Here is a 14,049-nt window from a genome sequence, read left to right on the forward strand (position 1 = left end):
GAGATCAGGCAAATAAAATTAACACAATATGTTCAAAATGTTTTCCCAACACTTTAAACATCTTTACAGAAGGGCATCAGAATCCAGACAAAACCAAAGACTGAAGAAAAACACGATCATGCTCAAACGAGATCATTCGCAGTGATTCATTGGTGTTTTCCATATGATCTGAATTACTGTGCTCGCTTCCAGTCCTTCAGAGCTTTTTAAGTCTTTTCAAGTTTTTGAGTCTCTTTTGGTCTTTGATATTGTATGGAAATGAGACATTTTAATGGGAAATGAAAACCATGTGAGCGCACAGCTGTGATGAGATGATCGGGGACGGGGCTTGGTCTGGGTGGGGCGGGGTTTGTTGGTGCCACTTGAGGGAGGAGACCCTGAACATCATCATTCATCATCAGTGGCCTGCGGTAAAACACTGAGTGCACTAATGTTGGAGGTCACTTCCTACGGCTCAATAAACACGCTCAGTCAGTCTGTTCTGGGAACAGTGTTGCTTTTAGTCTAATTAGGTGAGCATCCAGCTAACATGCAGTTAAGTTGCTGACCGCAGCCTCGGGGTGAGACGCTGTTGTGAGTGAAAGGTAGCATTATATATTTAAAAAGAAAACTTATTGTATATAAAAAAACAATCAAAAAACTAACTGGGAGAATACAATATTAATGAAATAAAAGACAACTTAAGTGTATTTAAAGTAGAGCTTTGCAAAGAATGGAATGGGTTTTTTATGCGCATCTCATCAGTAAAGGCGCTCCTCTGATTAGAAGTACATCTCCAGCACGTGCGTTCAGATCAGGGTTGCCAGGTTTTCACAACAAATCCTGCTCAGTTGCTTCTCAAAACTAGTCCAAAACTAGCCCAATCGCGTTTCCAGGAGGTTCCCCGTGAAAATGGCATCCCGGGGTTAAAATACACGTTTTTTGGCAGGGTTGCCTTGGTAAAATTCGTATTTTAGGGGCTAAACAGCACGTTATTGGTATTGGGGTCGCTTCAACCCGTGGACATGAAAAACAACTGCGGACTTGGCAACACTGGTTCAGGTGGAGCGGCATTCACTACACAGAGCCATAGTCCACCGACAAGCTACACAAAACCGCTTTCAAAATCGACAAAGAATCACCTGCGATTTGGTGTAGATTTTCGGTGAACTACGGCTCTGTGTAGTAAAGGCCAACCAGTGTTGCCAAGTCTGCAGTTGTTTTTCATGTCAGTGGGCGACCCCAATACAAATAACGTGATTGGGCTAGTTTTGAGAAGTAATTGGGGAGGTTTGGTTTTGAAAACCTGGCAATCCTGATCTGAACGCACATTCTGGAGATGTACTTATAATCACAGGAGTGTCTCTTTACAGACAAGATGCGCATGAAAATCGCATTCGATTTTTTGCACAGCCCTACTTTAAAGTGAGGCACTTTCATGAATGTTTCTTAAGACAACTTTAAAAAGTGCAATTTGTAATAAACGTCAAATTAAAAGTTACATTAGAGTACATTATAAATCGCTATGTTTTAATATATTTATATATATATATATATATTATGTGAAAGTTGTTAACATATATTAAAAGAAATACTAAATGCTGCTTCATCATTATAAATATATTCAAATAATGACATAGATGTTTCAATAGAAATAATATTGAAGTATATTTTAGTTTACCATAAGTGCTTATCCATATGATTTTGTAATTACATTTGAATCATGAGCCTGTAATACACTTTAGTAATACAGTTTAGCTAAATGCGTTTAATGAACTTAAAGTATATCACATTTTGTTATACATATTGCATGTACTTACTATAGTAATTATGCATAATTAAGTAACTAACCCTAATCCTATAAAAGGTACATGTTGTTAATCAATACTCTGTACTGGAACAACATCACTTTAAAATAAAGTGTAACCTACATTTTAATTGCAATTAACTTACAATTTACATGCATCTACATTCAGTTTATACTTAATGACATTCTTTTAAACTATATTACTACACAGTTTTACATAATGACATGCATATTTTACAAAATCACTTTTTGTTTCTTTATGTGTAAAACTTTTTTTAATGATGCAAAATATATTTTTTAAGTTGTTCTTTGCTGAAAGTCTCCACTGTAACTCAAATCTCATTCACATTCAAAACTGGAGATTCATGACACATCGGCCCAGGTTTAATGTCAGTGAGAGTGATGAGTTATGAGAGCTTCAAAAGGAAATAATGTTAGTAAAAAAAAAAAATGTAAGGGCCTACTTCATGTTTTAGAGCTGCATTAACATTTCAATTCGAGTTCCACACAGGAAAGTCAGTGATGGGGATAAAAGAATTGTCATTGAACTATTGCTTTATTGATAAACTTTCAACAGGTCTTCATTTTGAGATCAAACATTTGATTTAGTTTCATGTGTTCAAACTTTTATCCTTGTGATGTGAAGGCCACACTAAGACATGAAGCTCATCTGACGCACAGCAGGAAGCAGATATCTAGATTTTAGATCAATATCAAATGACGCAGATGTCATTAATTTTCTCACCAAAAAAAGAAAAGAAAAAAAATACATAAAACATCCCCAGCAAGCCCAGCATGCACATTAGGCGCTGATTTGCATAGCAGAAGCTTTGCTCAAACTCAAGATTTGGACTTTAAATGTAGATGAAACACAGAACCTGACGCGGGGAATTAATAATTTTGAGTGGAACATCAAAGGCTCATGTCCTCTCTGCTCCAGCGGGGACAGCAGCGGCCGCGTCTTCCTTCTGCACGTTACGTCCTGTTTGGGATTAGAGACCAATGAAGAAGAAGCCATTAGAGAAGATGAAAAAGAGTTTCAAAACAGCAGGATGCTGGGTAATTATTTCCTAAATGCACGACATCCTGATGTTGCACTGAACAATGTGGCTCCCTTGTGGTGCGCACGGCACAGGTATGACAGAGATGGCATGCACACACACACTCTCTCTCACACACACACACACACACACACACACACACACACACTTCTTTAAAATGAAAAGCAGATGCTTGACCGCAGAAACAACACAGTCTGTGTAAACAACACAAATGCTTGTTTTCTTGTTAAATGTGTACTTATCAGACTACAATGTTGCTTGCACTAAAGTATTAGTGTGACAAACTACATTGCTGAGGCTTCAGTGGTTATGCAGTGGGGTAAACGTGGAAAAAGTAGGGCAAAACCTTAAGGCGGAAAGGATTAGTTGAAGTGCAGAATGAAAGTTTGTCATAAAATTTGTTGTAAAAGTTGTCAATGGATGTAGAAATGTGTTCAGATAAATTCTGTGTCAAAAAAAAAACATGTTGTTTTGCATGGCAAGTGTAAATGGTCTAAAGTGAGACTAACGAACCTTATGAGTTGGCAGAAACATTGAGCTATTGCTCATGGTTTGTTATAAAGGACTTGTAGCTCAAAAAAGGAAAATGTTAGATTAATTTGATTTGTGATCCAGTTAATGGGTGTTAAATGACAGAAGTGGCTCAGAAGGTTGTAACAGGACTAGATCGCACAGACGATCAGCACAGACTGTATTTTAATTGATAATTGCACACAGTTGTTTGATATATTTCTACATTTCTTTCGAATTGTATTTGTCATTTTGAATTAAATTGTTTCAAATTAAATAAAAATCGGGGTGGTGTTCTGATGATTTTTTAGAATATTAAAATTCGATTACCAAAATAAATTCACACACAATTTGTAACAAATAAGATATAAAAAAAAAAGAAAATAAAAAAGGAAAACATTTAACAATATATATAAAATAATAATTAAAATAAAACAACACTCCTGATCTCACCTATAATTAATTTCTTGAATTATATATATCGAAAAATGTTTTACTTATTAACATGATTATTATATACTTAACTAAAACCAAAACCATAAAAACCATAAATATTATTTCAGCTAGTTGACAAGACATTTTTGTTTACATTCATTTAGTTTAACTTGATGTATTTAAATAACTAAAACTAAATGGACACACTTTTCCAATTCTTACTATTAACTAACTACAACTTTAACCTCAATAAACGCCAAATGTTCTGCTTATTAATAGTCTAAAATGAGATCATGCAGAATAAAACATTAATATGTGCTTTATAATTACTAATAAACAGCCAACATGCTAGTAAAATGCATCCTAATAAGCAACTAATTCATAGTGAGAATAAAAAGTGAGAATTGAATAAAAATAAAAAACAAATTCAAAATATTAATCGTGAGGATACTAAACACTGTTTATTAATGACATGTTTATGTATTTTTTTATTTAATTTTTTACAGATAAAATTCTCGTCACCATTTAATAAAAGCAATGATCAAGTTATATTTTTACCATGTGATTGTACCATGATTTAGTGAGTTAGTCATTGTGCCGTGTCTGTGTACACAAATCGCTGTAACGCACATCCTCTCATGGTTTATTGCTTCAATAAAGATGTAGAGAATGTTATGACGCCGTACCGCAGAAATAAGCAGAACACATTCACTCTGTTCTTGTCAACTTAACCTCCCCTTCATAAACACATTCAAAGAAAGACCCCTCCTCCAAGCACTCTTCCCCACACTTCACAATCCCTCGCTCCATTTGAAAGGAGGAGAGGATAGAGAGGCTGCCACTGCCTTACTTACACAAAGACTCAGTGACCCCCAACCGGTTACATTCACTCTGCCCGCGGCTCTCTCCGCAGGAATTCAAAAGACCTTTTAGCCGTGCGGACCGAACACGGGTCACCCTTTCCTCCCCTTTCTCTCTCTTTCTCGCTCAGATTAATCATGTGTGAAATGGAGGCTGCTAACTGCCGATGTCACAGGTTGAGTTTGTGCCAGGTTGGGCTCGTCGCCGAGCGGTAGCGCTCGGTTAGGCAGGTGTTAATAAAGACTAATGGGTCCACCGGGGTCAAATGTGCTTACATGCATGCACTGACGCGCTAGATCACATGCAAGCACAGTTAGACTAGACATGTAGGAGATCCTGGGTTTTTTGTTTGCTTTCTTCCTCTCAGTTTCAGACGGGCTGCCGTGACCCACTCTGATCTCCAGTAATTTGAATGTGAATGCAGAGGTTATGTATTGTTCTGTAATTGGAGGTACTGAAATTATGCCTGGTGAATGCCGTATTATCACACCCGATTCAGTCATTACTGCATCTGATCACGGCTCACTGGAGATAATATCCTCCAACCTCAAATCACAGTTCTCCATCATCTCAAACAGACATAACTGCTGCTAAAACATGCATTGAACTGATAAATATATAAATATCATGTGCTGTGAATGAGGGGTAAAACAATCTCTTAAGAGTGTGTAAGTAGCTTTTTCCCCACGCAATTTCTTAGCAGTAACAAAAATGAGCCAGCTGCTGATATACAATAATAGAGCTATAAAATGACTACAAACAATGGCATCCATGCTGAAACTATAAAATCACAGACTTTGGGTATATTGGCAAATCTGAGCACTTTTTAAGACATTTTGAGATCTTTTCTGATATAGGAGTCACATGTGAATTTAACAGGGCCTTTTTCTCGGCATCAAACTCAAAAGGTTTGAGTTTGCTTTCCTTTAATAATATTGAAGAAATTGTACTTTCATAGTCTATAAACATAATGGAGCTCATCTTTGATGTTTCGTCTTGTTGACATACAGTTAAAGTCATAAAGTGAATATAAACATACATTTGGTAATATGCCCATTTATTATAATCTTCAACTAAACAGTTTTCACAGTGATTCCATGGAAGAATCCTTTTTGTTTTCCCACAGAAATTTTAGTGAAAAGTTCTAAAAGTTCCTTGATTTTCTTAGTGCTGTAAAACATTTAAGCCCAAAGGTTCTTCAGATTTTAGAAATCTGTAGAACTTTTATTCAGTATAAAGATTCTTTTGTGGAATGGAAAGATTCCATAAATGTTGAAGTTCTTCAAGGAACCACAGATGCCATTCAAGCTCAGATCATTTCTGTCTGAGAAGCAATTAATGCAAATTTGTACTGAGAATTGTTTATATTGAGGGAAGTTTATAATGAAATTATATTGTCCTCAAATTAAAGCATACTTTGAGACATTGCAAAAATTCTACAAGTTATATGTGAGATAGCAAGGTCTTTTTCATTGGACAAAAAAAATCTAAGAAACATGACACATTAGTAAGCTTCATCTGCTGTTCTCTAAGAAAAACAGCTGAGATAATAAATAGGTGTAATCTGCCATTTCGTTCTTTCTTATGTGAACATTATGCATATATATATGTCAAACCAGTACAGTTGAAGCTAACTACAGTTACGTGGAAAACAGAAAAGGCATATTGTGTATGAGCTATAAGGCCCAATCTGGAGGAAACGGTTTGAAAGATGTTGTTCTTGGTTGCTCTCTGACACCCCCAGAGACGGTAGTCTTCTGAATGTGTCAAATCTCTCTTTCACTCTTTAAGAAATTAATTACCGCTCCTCCTCCTTTCCTCTGCAGCGCTTTTGATAGGGCCTTTTTCTGCGCTATCTAAAGAGGCTCTTCCATAGATTTCACTTGGCACCAAGTGCACACAACATTCGGCAAGAAGTAATGTAGATCATTTTCATTCATTGCCTCAAATTGTCAGCAATTATGTGCGTCAGTGGCCACCTGCTTGTTCTGAATGGCAGCGGGTCTGGCAGTGTGTGCATGTGTGTGTGTGTGTGTGAATGGGGGGAGGGGGGGATTACACTAACAAGGAGCGTACAAGGCCTCCAGTCGCAGGTGAAATGGCCCTTCTTGTTAGTATAATGAGTGGTCAGAGGCTGTGTGTGCCCAGGCTGGAACAGGCCAGTTGAAAAGCAGGATTACCAGCCCCTGCCCCCCCACAACACACACACACACACTCCCGTACAAACCCGTACAAACCGGGGTCAAGGCAGACGCTGGCCTCAACACGGCTGGCACACGACAGAACAGAGGCAGGCCGCTTTATCCCAGTGTTTAAAAGACTCTCTCTCACACACACACACACACACACACAGACACACACACACACACACACACACACACACACACTGCTGCTTCATTACCCAGCAAATGTTTTCATTCTCTCCTCCAGCCTAACACATGTGTTTGATCTGAAAAAGCCAGCCTCATCTGATAGATAGATAGATAGATAGATAGATAGATAGATAGATAGATAGATAGATAGATAGATAGATAGATAGATAGATAGATAGATAGATAGATAGATAGACAAAATAGAAAGATAGAATGAAAAACAAATAAAGATACAGAAATAAAGAATAATAGAATGAACAATAAAATGATAGAACATTAGAACGATAGAACGATAGATAGATAGATAGATAGATAGAACGATAGATAGATAGATAGATAGATAGATAGATAGATAGATAGATAGATAGATAGATAGATAGATAGATAGATAGATAGATCGATAGATCGATAGATCGATGGATGTCCTGCTTTGGGATTGTGGGTCACTCTCGGTCTGTGAATGTAAGCAGCTCTGATTTGAGTTTTCCTTCAGATGAAAAGCTGCTGCTGGAGAGACTTTCATTAGCGTGAAGCGCTGACCCAGGTTCAGCCGCTGTGTTAGTATCTCACTGCTAATGATTTCTGCAGCACAAACCCTCTGACCTTCCAACATTCTCAATTTCCACAGAAAAAGAAGAGAAATGGGCCAGCGAGAGGAGGGGGAGGGGAGCGAGGGATGAGAGGGGAACGAGAAAAAAAACAGAAGAAAGAATACATATATTTTCAGATTGGAACGGAATGAGCAGTGATTTGAGGCATGCTGGGGCATTGACTGGTTGTAGGTGCACTGTGAAATACATAGAGTGGTGCACTGTGCGTGTGTGTGTGTGTGTGTGTGCGTGTGTGTGTGTGTGTGTGTGTGTGTGTGTGTGTGTGTGCGTGCGTGTGTGTGTGTGTGTGTGTTTGTGTGTGTGTGTGCGTGCGTGCGTGCGTGTGTGTGTGTGTGTGTGTGTGTGTGTGTGTGTGTGTGTGTGTGTGTGTGTGTGTGTGTGGATGAACTTTCCAATAAACCCTCTCACCCTTCAGACTTAAAGATTACATCCTTCACTTCCTTGAAACACATACCTGCAAACAAACACTTACAACCGTACAATTACTACAGTGTCAGATTTATACAGTGTTGTCTGTGCAAGAGCTGATATACACACACATACACTGTCAAAACATTCACAAACATACAAACCATCCCTTAAAAAAGGGAGTTCCAGTCAAAAAGTCATGTATTTAAAATACACTTATTTCATAGTATAGCTCAATAGTGTGATGATCGTGTTCAGTGAGACACAGGAGAGAGTAGATCCAATTGCAGATGTTTTTTGTTAAAGGGTAATCCAAAATCGTGGTCGAAAACAATCCAAGGTCAAAAACAAACAAGCAGTCCAAAACAAACAAAGGAAAGGGACAGGAAAGGCAACTCGGAAAACGAGGGATCTCGGAGGACGAGAAGACAAAGGAGAAACTCGGAGGACGAGAAGGCTGATAACACGAAGGGTAAGGACTCCATACAGACAACATGAAAAATAAAAATTTAATTATTGAAATAAAAGGCCACTTAAGTGTACTTAAATTGAGCACAATTTCATTTCTATGTTTGTTAACACACTTAAGTACACTTATAATATGCATTTTGTAATGATGTAAAATTTGAAATCGGTACACTTATTTTGATGTTTTGACTAACACTAAATCACATGTAAACTACTTGATCTTGATCTTATTATTCATCATCACATTTAATATTGATATATTTTATATCAGTACTAAAATGCAACTTCATTACAAATGTGTAATTGCAAATATATTTAAAAACATGAAAAGTTTAGACTTGACAACAAAGTATATTTTAGCTCATCTTCAATATTTGTTAAAGTAATTATGAAAGTACTTCCTACTTAAGTAGGTCAAAAAGCACTGTTTTTATAAGATGGGGAACAATGTAAATCTAGACAAGATTCATTCAAATAAACACTCATATTCACACAGTCATGGTGAGAAAAAAAAACACTGTAGCTGTTGTCCCTCTTCATACCGCGGTGGTCTCTTTACATAGTGGAGCCGTGGAGTTTGCTGCATGTATGTTGGTGTGAAACTCAAGGCAGTGTAGCAAGTGTAGGGTCCTCTGATCATAATCAGGGTGTATTGTGAAGGGTCGTCCTGGCAGTGATTAGATAATGAATCTCTGAGACACTTAAGTTCTGATTCAGTTCAACTGCTCGCCACACACACACAAAAAGCTAAATTGTGATTGGCGCGGAGCAAGAACCAATCACAGCCCTTGTTACAGGTCTTCGCAGAGGTATTGAGTCACGAGTCTGACCAATCACGGCACTCGGAAGGGGACACATGACCTGCCATGAAGTTTTTAATAATACCATGGAAAGCCTGCATGCAATGTGAAACCCTAAACAGTAGCACATTACACAACCACACAAAGACACGCACGCTGTATACATGCATACACATGCTAAGCTTTTACAGTCCAAACAATGTGTTTGCATACAAAAATAAGCTGAAGTATTAGTGCTTTCAAGCTGAAGACAGTATATGTTGATTAAGCAAGAACATTTTGCAATTCATAAATCATAGATGCCTGATGACCATTCGTTGCGGGGGGGTATGTGTGGCTACGATCGGCATGTGTGTTTTTTGTAGTAGGCCTGAGGGTGTTTAGCTGACACCTCTCTGGAGCCGGCCGATGACAGCACAGGTCCTGCATGCAATACGGCATGACAATTATTCATACCCATCTATCTTACATGTCACTCTAACGATGTCAAACAAGTTTGAGCTAGAAAATATTGATGATTCACTTACCTTAACCATGACACAAAACTGATTTTGCTTATATAATTATTACCCAACTCCCTCAAATTCACAGATATTCTAGCAAAAACTGCTCATAAAATCTCTTTACTTTCAACCAATTCCATATGAAAAAAAAAGCTTTAGATTCTATCAGTTCCAAATGAAAACGGTTTTATGTTCTTTGTTGTCAAAACAACATTTTTTTGTTTTGTTTTGCACATAGAACAATGAAACTGTTACAAAGCAAAGTTTCATTAATATCTAGAAGCATAATAGAACGTTAAAAAAGTGAATCTTTAGTTTTGATTTGGAATTATATGGAATTAAGGAACTGTTACACATGTAAGCTATCATTTAGTTTAATTTGTTTATAGAGTCATAAAACTGAAACGGAATCATTTGTTTAGCTTAGCATAAAAAATCATGGAACTTTTACAAAGTGAAGCTTTAGTTTTTTGTTTTGTTTTTATGGATATTCAATAGAATCATGGAATTTTATAAAGTGAAGTTACTGTTTTATTTTGTTTCCGTTTTGTTTTGTTGATAATCTATAGAATAATGGAATATTAGAAAGTAAATTTTTTTGTTTTAAAAACTTTAAATAAAGGATTTTTTTTAACTGTTTTATGTTTCTCTGTTATCAAACTAAATCTTTTGTTTTGCACATAGAATCATGGAACTGTTACAAAGTGAATCCTTTGTTTTCTTTTGTTTTGTTGATAATCTATTGAGTTGTGGAATATTCGAAAATGAAGATTTTGTTTTGCATATGGAATCACAGAACTGGTACAAATTTAAGCCTTCATTTTATTTTGTTTGATAGAATCATAAAACTGTTTGAAAAGTAACTTTTCATTTTGTTTTTCTTGGTGTATTGAATCTTGGAACTGCTACAAAGTGAAGATTGGTTTTGTGATGTTGATAACGTATACAATCATGGCATATTAGAAAGTGAAGCTTTTGTTTTAATAATGGAATCATGGAACTCTTACAGATTTAGGCTTTTGTTCTTTTTCAACCAGTTGTAAGATTCTATATGTTCTCAAACAAAACAAAAGCTTTCATTTGTATCAGTTGCATGAATCCATATGCAGAACAAAAAAAGGGTTCCCTTCTTAATATCCCAAGATTCTATGGGTTATCAACAAAATAAAACAAAAAAGCATAATCATCTTAATAACTTTGAAATAATTTTGATAACATGTTATTTGTTTATTGTATTAAGTCAAAAAAATAATGTTTAACATATCAGGAGTACATTTCACCTATGAACAAATTGAAATATATGAGTCAAAGTTTCATGACATGATCTATTAAGCATTGTATTTCATCTTAATTTTATTAATAAAATATTTTATAAGGCTACTTTGCCCTGTGTCATATGCAAAGTAAAGTCTTGCACTTTGCAGAAAGCTTTCATGACGTGTTCTGGCTGTCCTGCTGAAATGAAGTTATCCAATTACTGCGTGGCTAATGAGGCTGTTTTGGTTGCTCTGCTCTCTCTGAGGTACTCCACAGTATAAACAGTTCACTTACCCCACACAGAAAGGGGCTAATCAAGGGAATTATTGTTTTGCTGCTTCAATTTGCCGGCTCCCAGTTCTGCAGTGATTGGGTAGAAAATGTGCTATTGTTCTCTGCTTTAATGCTTGAACTTTAAGAAAAAAATTACGCGAGTCATTCCTGGATGGCCAGAAATATATTAAAATATATCTGCTCATTTAAGCACCATTGTATTTTTCGTATGTAATTTTTCAAGGGAATCTCTCTTGCGATCATTTATTTATCATTTCACACAAGGATTTCTTCAAAATGTGTTAGTCACAATATTCACTAAGAACACCATATCTACTGAATTTTACGATGAAATAAGCAGACCTGCATTTATTACAATTACAATTTATTCATTTTTTTTTTATTATTAAATTTAGTTAAGTAAAGACAAAATTGATGCTGAATGTATTTGATTTATTCAAAAGCAGTGGGGAAAAATTATAGGAATAAATCATGTGTTAGTTTAGTTTGCGTTTTTCCAATATTTACATTTCCCAGTAAGTGAAAGCGTCTGTTTGATGTTTGAATAAACACGGATAGCAGAGGACAAGCCGAGGGGAAATCTCCACAATTAGTCCTTTAACAACAGGTTGGGTAAAGTTCTCTGAGAAGACTGCACTTATGAGGGCACGGCGCCACAGCCAACCGCAAGAAAAACCGTAAAAAAGAGCTCTGGAGGAGGGTAAGAGAGAGAGCAGCCTCAGAAGTCAAGTCTATCTGGCAATTAACATTTTACTGCTGTTCTTTAGTTACTGTATGGTTGGAAGGGCCATTAGCAGGTGTGCCTGGGCTGTCTGACCCAGCAAAAGCCTTCATCTTTAACAGAACAGCCAAAGTCTCGCTGAGAAACGAGATCTGTAGGGCCACAACAGCCGCAAATACAAGTGTCCATGCACACCGTCACACAAAGTGCCTATGAAGAGATCGAAGCTTTTTTCACAGCACAGCTGTGGTAAAAAAAACTTAATTGAACATTTTAAAATGCAAAATTAAATTAAAGATTTTTAAAAACATGTAATTTATGGTAAACTCAATGCATACTGTGCAAATTATTGTAGTTACATGTATACAACAAGTGGGTGTATACATTTTTAGGGAGTATGTACGCATAGGTATTTTCTATAGTCATTTACATATTGCATATTTAATGTCATGTATACACAAGTATCTGCAATTTATGGTCAATTATAATACATGTATATAATTTTAGTAGCTTTGCCTCAAAAAATATTTAACTTTTGTCTGTGCTGCATAAATAGTTTGTACAAGATGCACCAAAGATGTACTGTATGGTCTAAAACCTGTGATTTACTGTTCATATTACATCAATGTGATGTATCTGCATACATGGTTTTTGTGGTAAAAGCTGCACAGCATGATATTTACTGAGGATGCACAGAATCACAGATAGCCTATTCAGTGCGACGCAAGTCCATTATTAAGCAGAAAAACATATGAGGCACTCAGGACAGACTCCGATGCCACAACTGTCTCCTTTGTTGTTGACTGGCTGCGAGATCATGTGATCGACATCATTCACTCAAATTACAGTGCTCAGCGGCAGTCCGCTTCCTGTGCGTGTTCCCACACGTGAAAAGGGAAGAGCACATCTAGATCACTTGCATTCCTTGGCTCGCTGTTAAGATCTTCTACATGAATGTGCTGCTGCAATTGCCCTGGCATTCAAGACCGTAAAAGCTACTTTACGAGTCTGTCAGAAGAAGCCATTCGCCTCTGTCTACACAACAGCAAAATAATCTGGTTACATACACAAAAATAATGGACTCGCCATGTTTACAGAGTGCAAGCAAGACGAGTTCTCAAAGAGACAAACTGCTAACATTTCAGACACCACATGTAACTTGAAAATATCTAATTTGTTGCGGGCCAAAATGTGTGCTCTCTCCCTCGCCGAGACGGTGGGAATCTTTTCCCAAATACTTCATTAACATAATATTATAGAGGCCAAGAGCGCCGGTAGATGAGACATTGAGAGGTTTCACTTGACAGGGAAGATAACTTTTCAAACCGGCTCGGAGATTCATGCAGTCAAAGAATAGATATATCAGGACAGTCCCAGATTTCATTAGCCTTGAGAGACAATAATGGTTTTCATTCGTCTTTCACGGGAGCGCTCTGTCTGTCATTTCCCTGCCCTGGCTGGTGCGTCTGAGAGCGGCTTGATTGAAAGGAACCATCATATGCACATCCGTGTTGTCCCACACCATTCCGAGAGCAAACCGTTTTAGATCTTTAACTATAGCCGCCGCTGTGATTGCTCAGCCACCAGCAATTTCCTAACCAACCACCACCTGAACAATGATGTGTTCAGCCCTCTGCTCTCCAGGCTTTCTGAGGGGGAATCATTTCACAGTTTGGAACGAGATCTCCATAGCAACTCCTCTTTGAGGGGTTTAGAATCACCATCCAGTAATTCTATGATCATCAAGCACAGCCATTCCCAAGCGTTCTTTTCACAGCTGACACGGGGCGGTTTGGGGAGGGAGGGAGGAAGAGGGAGGGAGGTTGAGGCTGTTCGGAAATTCTACAGTCTATTTCAAGCAATTCATCCAGCCAGCCTCCATTAGAATTCAAAATATTTCGACCTTCAATCACGGAGCGTGTTATGTGCAACTGCTGCGATCTCCAGTCAAGACGAGCGACC

The 14,049-nt window shown here is 37.3% G+C and overlaps 1 long non-coding RNA gene across 1 annotated transcript in view; it reads right to left on the reverse strand.

The window, feature by feature from the left end:
* Positions 1 to 2,531: 2,531 nt before the first annotated feature.
* The window catches only part of LOC132094636 (uncharacterized), a 37,461-nt gene continuing 25,943 nt past the window's right edge, over positions 2,532 to 14,049 (reverse strand). The window contains exon 3 of the long non-coding RNA XR_009422364.1: positions 2,532 to 2,768. This is a non-coding gene — a long non-coding RNA (uncharacterized LOC132094636). The remainder of the gene's footprint in view (positions 2,769 to 14,049) is intronic.

This window comes from Carassius carassius, chromosome 19 (genome assembly GCF_963082965.1).
Source record: "Carassius carassius chromosome 19, fCarCar2.1, whole genome shotgun sequence".
NCBI lineage: Eukaryota > Metazoa > Chordata > Actinopteri > Cypriniformes > Cyprinidae > Carassius > Carassius carassius.